General features: G+C 43.2%; 2 protein-coding genes across 8 annotated transcripts in view; both read right to left on the bottom strand.

Moving 5' to 3' along the window:
* SYTL2 (synaptotagmin like 2) overlaps positions 1 to 9858 on the bottom strand; it is a 53868-nt gene extending 44010 nt beyond the window's left edge. For 2 of the 6 annotated variants that reach the window (XM_074535040.1, XM_074535038.1), the window contains exons 1-2: positions 9538 to 9837; positions 8062 to 8100 (exon numbers count right to left, since the gene is read on the bottom strand). The gene's annotated coding sequence lies outside the window, so the exon portion shown is untranslated. Of the gene's footprint in view, positions 1 to 8061; positions 8101 to 9537 lie in introns of all 6 variants that reach the window. The other 4 variants (XM_074535034.1, XM_074535033.1, XM_074535037.1 and 1 more) reach the window with 4 other exon arrangements.
* PICALM (phosphatidylinositol binding clathrin assembly protein) overlaps positions 1 to 13687 on the bottom strand; it is a 355304-nt gene that overhangs the window by 248276 nt on the left and 93341 nt on the right. The window lies entirely within an intron of this gene.

Raw genomic sequence — 13687 nt, 5'->3', positions numbered from 1 at the left:
AATGCAATTGTGCACTACAACAATTTGCATGCACAGAGGAACTCATTCTCAAAAGTAACCAAGTTTGGCCTACACCCATGATCAGGAAATAACAGACCTTTACTTTGAAGCAGGGAAGCCAAGAAGAATACTAAGAGTGATAAAAGCCTTGGAGAGCTGGCCCCTGTGGCCCTGGGAAGTGACATTGGGCAGTAACAGTACCTCTGACTGCAAGCCCCACAAGCTACAGCTTTGCAGCAACAACAAACAAATGAATAAACTTCATTCTCCAGGGATATTTAAGCAGTACAGTCACAGGTAACTCAGCACCAGCCTAGCCAGGCTTTGAGATAATTTTTCTGTAAATACATAAGGCAAATCTCAGGAAGGCAGAACAGCTAATTAAGCTAAACGCCACTGTTGGCACAAGCACAATTGGTCATGAACATATTTGCTCAGAAAATCAGAGGATTATGGATTTCATTTTGAGAAGTGAAGAAAGAAAAGCTATTAACTTTGAAGAGGGACTTAAGTCACAATTCACAGGAGTTTTAAAAGCTGTTGCCTGCAATGATCAGGACAAGAATTAAGGCACAAGAAGGCCTGTTGTCATTTTTATTCCTGAAGGGGCAGAAAAGATCACCCAGTAAGATATGCATATCTGCAGCCAATCCAGCTCTCTTACAAGAGGTGCTATCAGAATATTTTCAAAATTATAACAGCAGAGTATACATAGCATATCATATGTCTAACAGTCTCAGAGATTAATTTAGAAAAGAGTGTTTGCTTACATGTATGCTTAGTCAGTGGGAGGTAGGAAGGTTCTTATCTAGCTAGTTGTGAAGAATGTTGGTAGAACAAGGACTTTTGCAGAAGTGAGGGACATCTATTTTAAGAGCAGTTTCAGTGTTTCCTTATTCATACAGCAATGCTTCATTTTATTGCAATAATAAGCCTATTTGTTCTCCTATGCAGGATTCCTGACAACATGGTTAAGGGAAAGAACAGGACCAGATAACTGCTCCAAACAGCCACAAAGGGGAAATACTGAAAGTTACACACAAGCTTTGCTCACATCTTACCCTTTCTCAACAGTATCAAAATAATCCTTGCTGGTTTTAACCTGTTTAACCTGTAAAATAGTTGCAAGTCTCAAAATACTTTCATTATATAAGGCTGTCATTATACAGCCTTGTAAAATGACATTCAACCAGCTGAAAGAGGAAGAAGTTCAGCTGGCACAAGCACTTCAGAAAAATTCGCATTTTCCCCTGGAATATCTGATTTGTTGGTCCACATGACTCTGCTTGTGGTTTAATTTTATTCTTATTTGGTAAGACATTGAGACCTCTACCACTTTGAAGACTATTAAGGCAATTTACTCTGAAGATGAGCTAATAACAAAGAGGATAAAAGTTAACAACTTAATATTGGAACAGAAAAGAATAATTTGCTTTGGTTTTGGCCTAATCCTCTAATCACATATGGCAGCTTGCCATTTCTTTCACAGGGCTTGGATATTGGCAGCACTGCCTAAGAAAGTAAATCTCTATACCTGTTATGGTGTAAAACCATTAGGCCAGAGGTATTAAGAGGATGTGGTCTCTGGAGAAAGAGGCTCATAAACTGAAGAGAAGACTTTTGAAAGCACACCTAAACATTCCTTTTCCCTGCGACCACTGTCAGACTAACTGCAGAAGCCATGCCATTTATTGCATATTACAGTAATTATAAATCTACTAAAAATATATAATTTGAAGAATTTTCAAAATTACAGAAATTCCACCAAGTTATTGATACTAACATCAGCATATTTTCAAATCTAGTTATATTTTCTTGCACATTGCACCATTTGTACTTGGCTGTGGTTTAATCCCAGTAGGCACACTGCTTGAATTAGTAACAGTTCATTTGAAAGAACTTAATTCTTCTAGCTAATTCTATTCATCAGGAATTACAGAACAAAGAATATCTTCTCAGCATAATGGACTTGAAATATAATAATGAAGGTGACTCAGTCCTGTAGATCTCTGAAGGCAGAGCACTGTCAGTTGTGTAACACTTATTCTCATCTCCATTTAGACAGCAGAAGTGTGAGGCTCACAGAACTCAAGCTCCCATTGCCACTTTCTCACTCTTCATGTCAACATTGGCATTAAACTCAGATAGGTTCCAGTCTGAGGGACTGTATTTTTATATCTTATTTGAAAATAGACTTAAGCAAAATGCTAAAACCTTTAGAGAGATCAGAAGCAAACCAATTACTTGGTGGGAAGCATCTCCTGACTCTACATATCTGATACATTTCTGTATGTAATGGCTAGCTATTTCTGAATGTTTTCCCAACATAAATACAAAACAGATTTAAAATCTAGCAAGGAAGTTGCACAAGAAAAGCCAAAACATTGCCTCACCTCTCCCTTCCAAAAAATATCCCAGCAACAAGCAACCCTGAAACTCATAATGCAACTTAAGTGATTAATTTCTTAAGAAGGTTTTGTTAAGAAGCCATGACCTTCCTTTCATTTTACAGGAAAGTGCTTACCCTTTTCTTCTGGAGACTTGCCATCTTAAACATATGGATTCAGCATGGAAGATAACAATGAGAATGGGACAACAGGACCTCTATCCCTTCTCACAAACTTCCATTGCAGAATGGAAAACACACCTGCTATTTCTCCCACTTGTACTGTCCCACAGAGGACATTCATCTATAAGCAGGAGCTGCCAAATCCCTTTCCTTTTCTTCCATTGGCCCATTCTTCCAAAAAAATACATGTATTCTAGTATGGGATTTAGCATTACCCAGATTAGGCTAATGAACACTGCACTGATGCAAGCCAAATAAAAATATCTATTATGTACTAGGAATTCCTAGGAAAAAAAAGTTAACAGCTAGAGGCCTTGACAAGATTACATACTGAAGACTTTAGGGGAACTATCTGACTTCTATCCTCCTTCCTTGCTCTCCAGCAAGCATTGAGTACATTTTAGCTAGAATTCTGTTTTATTGTAGGGACTGCACTATTAGAAAAAGAAAGTGTGCAAAACAGTGTGACTAATTAACAAGTATTTCCTATCATGGCTTCCCCGTGGCTACTGGGAAGTGACACACTTCCTACACTTTGTTAAGATATTGTTTCTCATGTGAAAACAAACTGAGCTGCAGTTAACAGTCACTGGGTAGTTCTGACTCTTTCCTAGAGAAGACAATACAATGAAAGGGCTTATTAAGGGGCTAGCAGCACTGATGAGAAGAACTCTATATTACAAAGAGCAGACAAGGATTTGCATTCAAATACTTGGAGTAATGCTAAACTGAGCTGACAGTAAGACAGTTTGTAGAGCAGTTCCAGTCCCAAACACCAACTGGAAGACTGGAGCATACAGTTTCTGAAGAAATATTTTCAAAGTTTCATTTCAAAATCCATGGACATGACTTCTCAGATGATTTTTATCTCACTATGGAAATCCTTTAGTCAGTATATGCTGCATCCCTGGGACTTTGAGAGTCATGCTCTTACTCCTCATTAGTTGAGATGATGAGCTAGTTGAGCAAGGACAGCTGCCATCACTGGCAGACTGATTTTGCTCCACTGCTTTTGTAAAACTTGGAACCTGTGGGTTAACCAGTTGCTCCTTCCATGGATCTTCTCTAAAGCACTGTCAACAGCCAGCTGGTCACTGTGAGTAGCACATTGCCTCTGCAGGAGGGTGCACAATACAGTCTGTAGTACATATTAAGCAAAAATTGCCCAGTCCAGACAGCAATATTTTACACCATCTTTGTTTTCCCTGACAGAGGCCACTGATCTCGACTTCCTCAGAGGACCTTTGCCCGCAGCCCAACAGAAATCTGGGATTGCACAGAACATTGCAAAAGGCACTCCATCATTCTCAGACAATTAATTGCATAAGTAAGTACCTGTGGGAATCAAATGAATCTGTAACTCACCTGAGCCACTTAATTTGTCCCTGCAACCTCTTGCTTTTCAGCTACCAGCCTTGTTCTTGTAACTACAGCTCTATTTAATTGATTACTACTGTGGACAAAAGAGCCAGCAAACAGAACAAGCCCTTTGTCTGTCCTTCCTCACAGGGTGACTGACTAACCACTCACCTTAGACACTCACTTGTGCAAGTTTTGAAGGTTAAAATTACCTACCTAATAAATTACGTAATCTCAAGAATACTAAAAAAGTTTGTGTCAATTAATCAGGTCCTTGCTACCGTAACTAATGCACACACCTACATGAAAACAGGGCCTCACACAATTGCCAGAACATATCAGGTGCTAGAGGAAAGAAAATATCCTTTAGGAGTCCTGCAGTCACAGAGGCAACAGGTAAGCCAAAGAACGAGCTGAAAAAAATGTACTACATCAAAGGTCCCAGGAAAGTTAAAAATCAAAATGGTTAAAAAAGGTAGCATGCAGTCTGCACATAGACCAGCCAGAATCACGTCCCTTCTCAGTCACCAAAATTGACTTAAACTTTGCAATGAAGTTTTTATTTCAGGGTTATTGGTTTTTTGTTTACTTATTTTGTTGCTGTCTTTTTTTTTTAATAGATACATTTTAAAAAGCTCACAATAGCTCCCTATTTAGAGGAAAATAACGTCCTCCCAAGCATAATGCTTTAACAGATAGCCCCACAATATGAAAATTTTGTATGCTATTGGGGCCATTCTGGCTAAGTTGAAACCACCAGCCATGTTAGTCCTCCTTAATACTGATACTGAATTGCAGTAATAACAGGAAGCCTACCATCCATGAAAACTTCACTCATGAGATTGTTTGCACTGCTGGGCTGGGCTGTGTCACACAAAATTGTCTTCCCCCTGACTGGTACCAGTTTCCTAAGGGCCAGATGCAAGCAGAGAACTCTGACACTGAAAAATGAGGTGTGCTATGGTGAAAGGAAGATAAAAGGCCGTGGCAAGAGCTAAACCAAGCTGCTACTCATGAGAAGCATGAAGCAGGGAACAGTTTCTGGAGTAGCCTTCAGTTGCACTGGATGATGCGAGGTGTCACTGCATGAAAACTATTTGCCCTACAAATGCTGCTGAATAGCACAGGAATAAGAAAGAAGGAGCAAAAGACTGCGACAGGAATTGTTTCTCAATCACAGGCAGCTAAATCAGGAGTTCAGAGTCTGTGAGGCTGGGCTTTGGAGTATCAGGCCTGTCCCTGAACAGGTATTTAGTCTTGCAGGAGTGGCTCATTCTTTATGAACACAGCTATGCAAGGTGTTAGCTCACTTGCCCAATAGCTGCAGCCACATACCCAGGCAGCAGCCAAATCCAGAGCTCCCATGACCACCTAACCCAAGAGGATTCAAATGCACATCCCCTTGTTCACCAAAATACATGATCATCTCTGAAGGGTTTGCTTGGCTCTCTCTTGACCTCTCCTAGGCCTGAACTACCAAGGATTAAACCCACAGAATCATTATTAAAGTGATACCACAACCTTGCAGGCAGAAACAGGAAGCCAGGTACACTCTCTTAGGCCACTATAAAAAAATCCTGATTTCTCCTAACTTCTCTCTTCATCCAGACAGACCTGCATTCCTGGCTATAGAGCAGTCCAGTTCTAATAGAGCAGAGGGAACAGGAGAGTCACCTGAGGGTATTCATTTTTAATCCAAGTCTCTCAAACCCCAGAGAAGTAATCACTATGAATCAAGGCAAAATTAATGACACTTACACTAACATAAGCCATCCTGGGATTAAAAACCAAGTTATGTGGGCAGGGCCAGAATAGAAGGTTAAGGGCTTGCTACTTCTGCTTGTTTGACAGATTTCTGCCTGGGACTTAGATACATACCTTCTGCCTACAGTGCTTCAAGTGCAATTACAGAGGGTTTTAGGTCTTCACCCTTAATTTTTCATAACAGACTCTCTATTTTTAAATGCTATTTTTAAATCACATTAGCCATTTAAATTCATTAGAGAAGAAAAGCACTTGCAGATCTTGCAATCTACAAGCTAATGGCATAGAAACCATTTCTAACCCAGGAGTTCTCAAATACACTGATCTAGTTCTGGAGCTCTAGCTACATGGCTGAGATCACATAGTCTGACTGTAGTCCATCCAGCCTGTACACAGCAAAATCTCTGTCAGTTTATCAGTCAGCCAGAATCAGACACTGGGCAGGAGATTTCATACAGAATTTACCAATATTGTTTGATGCTTTTGTAGAACAAAAACATTTTGCAGTGATTCTAGGATATTGATCTGCTAATTACTCCACAGATAAGCATCCCCTTTCTTCTTACTGACACTCAAACACATTTAGAGAGAGATGAAATGCAAAATTTCCTTGACTGGGACAGAGAAATAGAAAAAAAAATATTTTTAGAAGATCTATACTGCAGAGAAAAATGAACATACCAAGATGTAAGGGAAAAATGGGATCATAGCATGGTTGGGGTTGGAAGAGACCTTAAAGACCACCTAGATCCAAACCCCTGCCATGGACAGGGACACCTTCCACTAGTCCAGGTTACTCAGAGTCACATCCAGCCTAGCCTAGAACACTTTCAGGGATGGGGAGTCCCCAGCCTCTCTGGGCAACAAATAGTTAAGTTGCTCATTAATTTGATGTATAGGCACAGGACACTGAGTGGCTTTCAGGTCAAAAATAGTCTGGCATTATCATCAGAAAAGGCGGTCTAAAATAAAGAAGGGGAAGAAGTAATATTTTCCTCCTCCTCACATGTACCTTACATCTCTTCCCTTTGCCTTCTTGATGCAATAAGCAGAGTCCAATTACATATAGCAGGGAAACCTTATAACATGAAGTAAGAATGTAGCACAGCCAGTTGCTGTACCCCAATGAATTGGAGTGGCTCCCTGCCACAAGAATGAATCACAACTAAGTCTGCTGAAATCAGCTGTCACTCTCAAGTTATGCCCAAATAAGTTAAAAAACTGGAGACTGCTGATACACAAATGCAACATCACTGGTTGTACACATTTTGGCTCAAGTGTTTTGGAATTGGAAGATCAAACTATGGATCCTCCTTAAATTGACTTCTGATCAACCTAAATAAGCTGCCTTTAAATTCAACAGGTGAAGGACTTCAAGCACCAGAAAGGTACCTACTAATTTTAGCAGTCATCCATTAGTCAGCAATCCCAGGTGAAAAGCACTTTCTGTGCAGAGGAAAGAATTCTTTACTACGGTTCAAAACAAGTCACTCTTGAATAAAGAGTGAATTCCAAAGGACAGGAGCATCACTTTTAATTAAAGAAAAAGAAAATTAAACACTTTTTCTTACTGAGAGACTACAAATGATCTTTATATTTCCTTGTAAATAATGTTTTCTTATTAGATTTTTGATTTAAGTCTGTTTGATCCTTTTCTGTCATGAGCACAGGAAACAATACAAAGTAGAAAAGAAGTAATTTCTTCAACTTCATCCAACAGCTTTCCTGGTTAAGCGTTTTTTCCAGATGAAACTATCAAAATTTTCTCCATGTACTAAACTGAAGGAGTATTTTCACCTGAGAATCTAGCAAGCATCTCCTGCAGAATAACAGGGGTTTACTCCAGAGAATACCTGCACATGGTCTCCAGAGCACTCCTGGAGTGCTATCCAGTGTTCTAAAGCACTGGCTCTTAATGGAAATGACAGATTCACTTTTCTATCATCCATTTTTGGGGGCAAGGAAATCTTGTTTATTCTGGCCTTTGTCAGAATTGGAAAACAAGAACATGAAGACCTATTTCACTGACTTTTAAAAGTCTGACAGTGAAACTGACAATACTCTATTTTGGGATACAAGAAATGTCAGAATGAAATCTGTTTAACAAGAGACAAGCCCAATGACAGCTTCAAGAAATTCAAAAACATGCCTTAACCAAAGCAGAGAAGGGCTGCACACATAAGGTAGAAGCAGACTAAGCTGCTTATTATTTCCTTGCCTTAGACTTAGACAAAAACACACTAAGGTGTGTAATTGGTAGCAGTGTATAAGCATCTTGTAACACAGCAACAGTTTCAGTAGCATTTTATAACCTACTATACATGAATAACACACAACTGCAAATGAACAGAGACTTGCAGTATACTTGCCTGAACAGGGCACAGGAAAGCATAGGTAAATAGTAAAATCTGCAAGATAAGAGCAAAGAATGTAGAGTGATCAGGAAAGATGTCAGATGAAACTAAAATAAGATTGCAGAACAAAGAGGAGATGTCTGATGGAACCAGAATAATCCTGCAAAACAAGTAAGATGCTGAGCAACACTACAGTAAGCTTATTCCCTCAAATAATACGGACTACATCATCTGAAATCACCCCCTTTTCTTCCAGGGAGGAAGCAAGGTGAACAATACATTAACAATCAGAAAAGAAGGACGATAATTTATGAAAATCACAAGAAACCTCACTTTGATTCCAGCTTCTCTTGTCAAGGAGCTCTCAAGCACTTTACTGTGACTCTTTACCGTGACAGGGCACCAGCTCCAGGGCATTGTGTACTCCAGGTTTACTACCACTTATATGTGCCATTGTTAAGAACCGTTTGGGAAAGAGATAATAATGACTAATGGTAATTAAGAACTAATGACCGGAAAGCTGCTTTGTTGCTGTATATGAATTTAATAGTGCTTTGATTCATTAGCCTTTTAAACAATCCATCACTGAGAGCTTCAATCTGTGAGGAAACACGCAAATGTTTTGGTGCAACACTTTGATCAGTTCTTTCAGCTAATAAGATGAAGTTCCTTCTCACAACATCCTGTTAAGCACATGTCGTGAATGAGCGTGGGGGGACACATCAACACAACATGTTTTAAGTCCTTTCCCCTACACTTTCTCAAAAAGTTCAAAAATACTCGTCACTGTCAAAATATCTGTCCCCAGATTTAAGTGACCTTCATCCTAGCAATCTTCTAAGCAGAGTCTTCTGCTCACACAGAAGATTTTCCCACTCACACAGGAAAGACACAACTGGCTGCATTAAACTTTAGGGCCAGGTCCAATCTTGCAAATCATTCCAGAGACAGTGCGAATGATGCGACTAATTCACTGTTTTGAGATTTAAAGTGTTTACTATTTACGAAAAAGTCATTAACATCTCTCAGCTGAGATCTAAGCACCTTATTTCAATGAAGAGTGTTCTCCCATCCCAGCAGAGTCAAGAGCTCTGTGCAGCCAAGTTCGGACAGATCTCACCCGGACAGAGGCAGCAGCAGCAGCGGGGATGGCCCGGGGCCCGGCTCCGCGGGGCTCTCGAGAGCGGGTCTGAGGAAAGGCGCTGACAAGCGCTGCTTCCCTGCGGCCCCAACAGCCGGGGCCGGCCCGGCGAGACACCTGTGAGCGCTGCGCCGTGCTCAGGCGAGCGGACCCTGCCAGCCCAGCCCAGCCCAGCCCAGCCCACCCTGCGGGGCAGCCCGGCTGGCGAAGGCCGGGCTCCTCAGCGGCCAGCGGGCTCGCTCGCACGCTGTCCCCGCACCGCGAGTGGCTTCTACAACCCCTTTTAACTCCGAGTCACGCCATTAACAAGTCCTCCCGCTCCCCAACACCAGAGCCCTTTCTAGCCTCACCTCTCCTTCCGTCCCCTCCGCGGCTCCCCCTTCCTTCCCTCCGGCCAGAGACAGCGCCGGCACCCCGGTCCCGGCGGGCAGCCGCTGTCCCACGCCTCCGCCCCGCTTGTCTGAGGGCAGGCAGACGGCGGAGCGGGCCGAGGCCGAGCCCGTCCCGCCGCCCTGGGCCAATGCCGGCGCCCGCCCCTCCGAGCAGGGCGGCTCTCCCGTGCCGGGCCCGCCCTCCCGCCCGTGTCACCTGTGGCACCCCGGGTGTGCCCGGCGGGGCCCTGACAGCGGGGGCGGTGACACGGCCCGCAGGCCGGGCCAGCTCGGGTCGGCTGGCAGCGGGCACTGCTCTGAGGCAGCAGCTCCACAGGGGACAGTGCCTGCTTCACACCAGCCCACGCAGGGAGTGCCGGCTTGACTTGACGAGCTGCCTTGAGGATCAATGATCAGTATTTCACTTTACCTGGCGATAGGCAGCCCGAGAAGTGTGAACATACGCCCCTGTTTGAGTAGATACGGGCCGCGATAACAGAGGTTGCAGTCATCTATTTGTTCAGGAAGCCGCTCTAAGTGGTTTTCTGTTTAATTAGTGGCACAAAATACACATGCCGCCATTTCACGGGGTGTTCCAGCAGGACCTTCCCCTCAGCAGCCAGGCACCACGGCGATTTCCGAAGCCGGAGTGCCTCTGCGAGCAGGGTGAAAGTACCGACCGCGGCATGGGGAGAGCTGCTGTGCCGGTATTTTCCCCTTACACACGTTCTTCTCACAGTGCTTGACCTAACTGGTTCAATTCTAGTTCGGGGAGCTGAAGGATTTCAGCCTCTGGCGTGTCCGGGAGTGGGACCGCTGTGCCCTGAGGGCGGCCCTGCTGTCACTGCCCACGTCTGCTGCCCGCAGCGCTGGCTCGGCTCTCGCTCGCAGCAGCTCTGCTTTGAATTGCACCCCTACTCTGCTCCCAGCTCGAGTCCATTTACACCCCAAATCCTACACCATCAGCCCAGGCTTCCTGCTAACAACAAATTATGTTTCACTTCCTTCTCAAACTTAGATATGGTGAAACAATTTTTAGAGAAAATTTAGTGTTCCTAGCATTGGTGTGAAGTCTTGCTCAATTGCATGTCTTTTCAATTTCATGCATTTGATATGTGGCTCTTCCATTTTGGGGAAAGGACTAGAGCATGCTTTTCATGCACTATGCAATAAAATTCTGGCTTAATAAGTCTTTAATAAGGCTTACATTCAGCTCACAAAGATCAGAGTGAATTGGAGACCTCGTGAAAGACTAAAAGTCGCTTGCTCCCCTCAATAACTTTCATTCAATCACCTCTCATCTACATATCCAGTTTATTCACCCCAATGAAGCATACTAAGGTGCATCTATTCAAACCCACATTAAAGTGCTGTTCAGTGCAGATCGAGAAACATCACTTAATTAGAAGTGATGCGAAGCCCTTTTGACACTGTTCGTAGATGGAGCATCCTTTTCTCGTGTGTAAAATACCTCTTTCCTCCCTCCCGCAGCAGTCGCGAAGAAAAAGGAAGGAATGCGTCCAACAGCGGTTCAGGACCAGGCAGGCTCTATCAGCTGGCAGCTGGGAGTGCTCTTGACCCCTGCTGGATGGACTTGGAACTGACGGGTCTGGTGCACCCACTGCCCAAAACAATTCCCCCTCTAACCAAGGACTTAGGACCCAAGCTTAGGAAAAAGCAGCTACTTGGTGCTAAAATCGTGGAGGTCTCCAGCACTCTGAGAAGTGACTGCTGAGAAACTGTGTATGTGGTGTATGCTGTGTCTGTTAAAATACGTAGGTGAGCTCTCCTGCTCAAATTTAATTTAGTGATGTGTTCTTAGAGTGGATTCAGATGAAATCTGTGAGATTATGTGTCTAAGGACTGTCTCAGCTCAGACCAGTTGCCAACTCATATCTTCATACAGAGGAAACTGAAGATATGGACAGAACATGGAATACCTGAAGGACCCTCAGACTCATTCCTCAGTAACTGCAGATGGAAAAAGTCTGCACCCAGTATCCAGCCTGTCCCCACAGCTACTCTGAAGTTGTTCAGCAGATTTGAAGAATCCACTCATTTTACGTAAGCGCAGGCCAGCTGCTTTTCAAGTGAATTGCGCCTGAACACTCTCAAGGTGGCAGCAAGAGAACAAAAATTAGTCACAGAAGGGTATACTCTACCCACCCTCGTCTTTGTGTTCCCCAGACACAGTCACAGAGTTGTTAAGTTCTCAGCAGAATCAAAAGATTTAAGCATGGTTTTGATTGCAGAGCAACAGAGTGTTATGGCATCTTCAGGGTAAAGACCCAAACCAAAGAAGTCTGCAGGTATCTTTGTACAGTAGTATTGCTATCAGATTCAGAAAGTGGATCACCTTTCTTCCTTCACCCCCTCATTCAGCATGTCTAACTCTCTAGTGATTTCCCAAAGTAAAAAGAAAATCATGCCATTTTTTTCCAATAATGAAAAAATTAGTGAGTGCCTTGGTGTGGTTACAAAATGACAGGTTTTAGCTGAAGAGACAGGAGCTTTCACTGATGCAAATTGAGCTGATAATGCTTTCCTCCTCCAGTTTCCTCCTGTCACTCAACTGCCTTTGACACTGAGCTGCTCTCTGATGAACTAACCCAAATCACAGCTAACTCTGATGTTGTTCATTTAATGGCTGTAGTGACATTTCCTAGGTGGCTTTGACCAGGTGGCTTTTCATCCTTCAGTTGGTTCCTGGGCATCAAGGTAACTTTTTTTCTTCTTTTAAAATCTTCCACGCTCTTAGGTTATGCCATTAAAAGTTCTCAACATGCACAAAGGAAGGCAGAGCAAAAATGGTGAGAGCAATAGCTTGAGAAATACCCTGCCTGGCTACCCCCAAGTCCACCACAGAGGCTCTCAGCCCATCAAAGGTCCCTCTCTTCATACATGAAGGAGTGCAGAGTCTTTAAAAAGTAAGTCTTCAAAAATATTTTAGAATTATTTAGAATTTATTTTAAAATATTACAAGAACATGTATACCAGAAGTGCAAACTGTAAAAGGAAAGAGTGTGAATAATTTATATTACTCTATACAGTGCTCTCTGTGGTAAGAAAAAGACTGGCTTGATAATAATGACCATAAAAGGAAGGGCTTCAAAGATCAAATGTGTATGACTAGGGCCTGATCATTTTCCTTCTCCTTCTCACAAACAAAACAAATTTAATCCTGCTGCCAGTGACCAGGGCATCTTTAAATTTACTATCTTATGCAGCAAGGCTACAGATCTCTGCCTGTCAGACTAAAAGCATTTTGTCCTCACTTTAATGAACATGTCTTAATTACAGAGACTGCTCTACTATGTCAAACAGGACTTGTCAAAGGAAAAAACAAATTCCCACAGGTATGGCCAAGAATTATGAACAAAGTAAGTAAATGTGAATATTTATCATGGAGAAAAAGCAGCTATGGAGAGACCTCACTGCAGCCTTCCAGTCCATAGAGGGGGCTTATAAAAAAGAGGGAGAGTGACTTTTTTCATACAGGCAGATAGTTATGGGACAAGGGTGAATGAATGGTTTTTAACTAAGAGAGGAGAGCCCAGAGAGGTTGTGGATGCCCCATCCCTAAAAGTGTCCAAGGCCAGGATGGATGGGGCCCTGAGCAAACTGAACTAGTGATGATGTCTCTGCCCATGGTAGGGGGTGAAATTATTTTTAAGGTCCCTTCCAACAAGCCTTTCTATGATTCTATGTCGCCCAAGAATGCAGGCAGCAGCACTTTTGTGACTGCCAATTTATTTCTGTGGTTGAGTACGGCTCCCAGGATTACGTGGCTCAGGCACTGATATCCTATGAAGGAAGGAAATGACCAGAGCCTATCCAAAATCTATTGCAGACCACAGGCCAGGAGGAGAGAAGCAGAAGTAGTTCAGGATCAGATTCCAACCTTTGTTTGGAGTCTTGAGCCCTTCTTGAGCCCTGCCCCACGCTGGCCAAGGCCTTTTGCTCTGATGTGGAGCAAAGGGGACACAGGCCGCAGAGTTCGGCTGTTGCTACTGCAGTACGGGAGCCACCCAGGGCTCCATCGCAGTGCCTTGGGCAGAGGGAGCCGGTTCCGGAGAGAGCAGCCCTGCGGGGATGGGTGGCCGTGCTCACATTCCCTGTGAGCAGCACT

This window comes from Zonotrichia albicollis, chromosome 2 (genome assembly GCF_047830755.1).
Source record: "Zonotrichia albicollis isolate bZonAlb1 chromosome 2, bZonAlb1.hap1, whole genome shotgun sequence".
In the NCBI taxonomy this organism is placed as follows: domain Eukaryota; kingdom Metazoa; phylum Chordata; class Aves; order Passeriformes; family Passerellidae; genus Zonotrichia; species Zonotrichia albicollis.
Note: the sequence above shows the minus strand (reverse complement) of the source record. Positions and strands in the feature narration are given on the sequence as shown.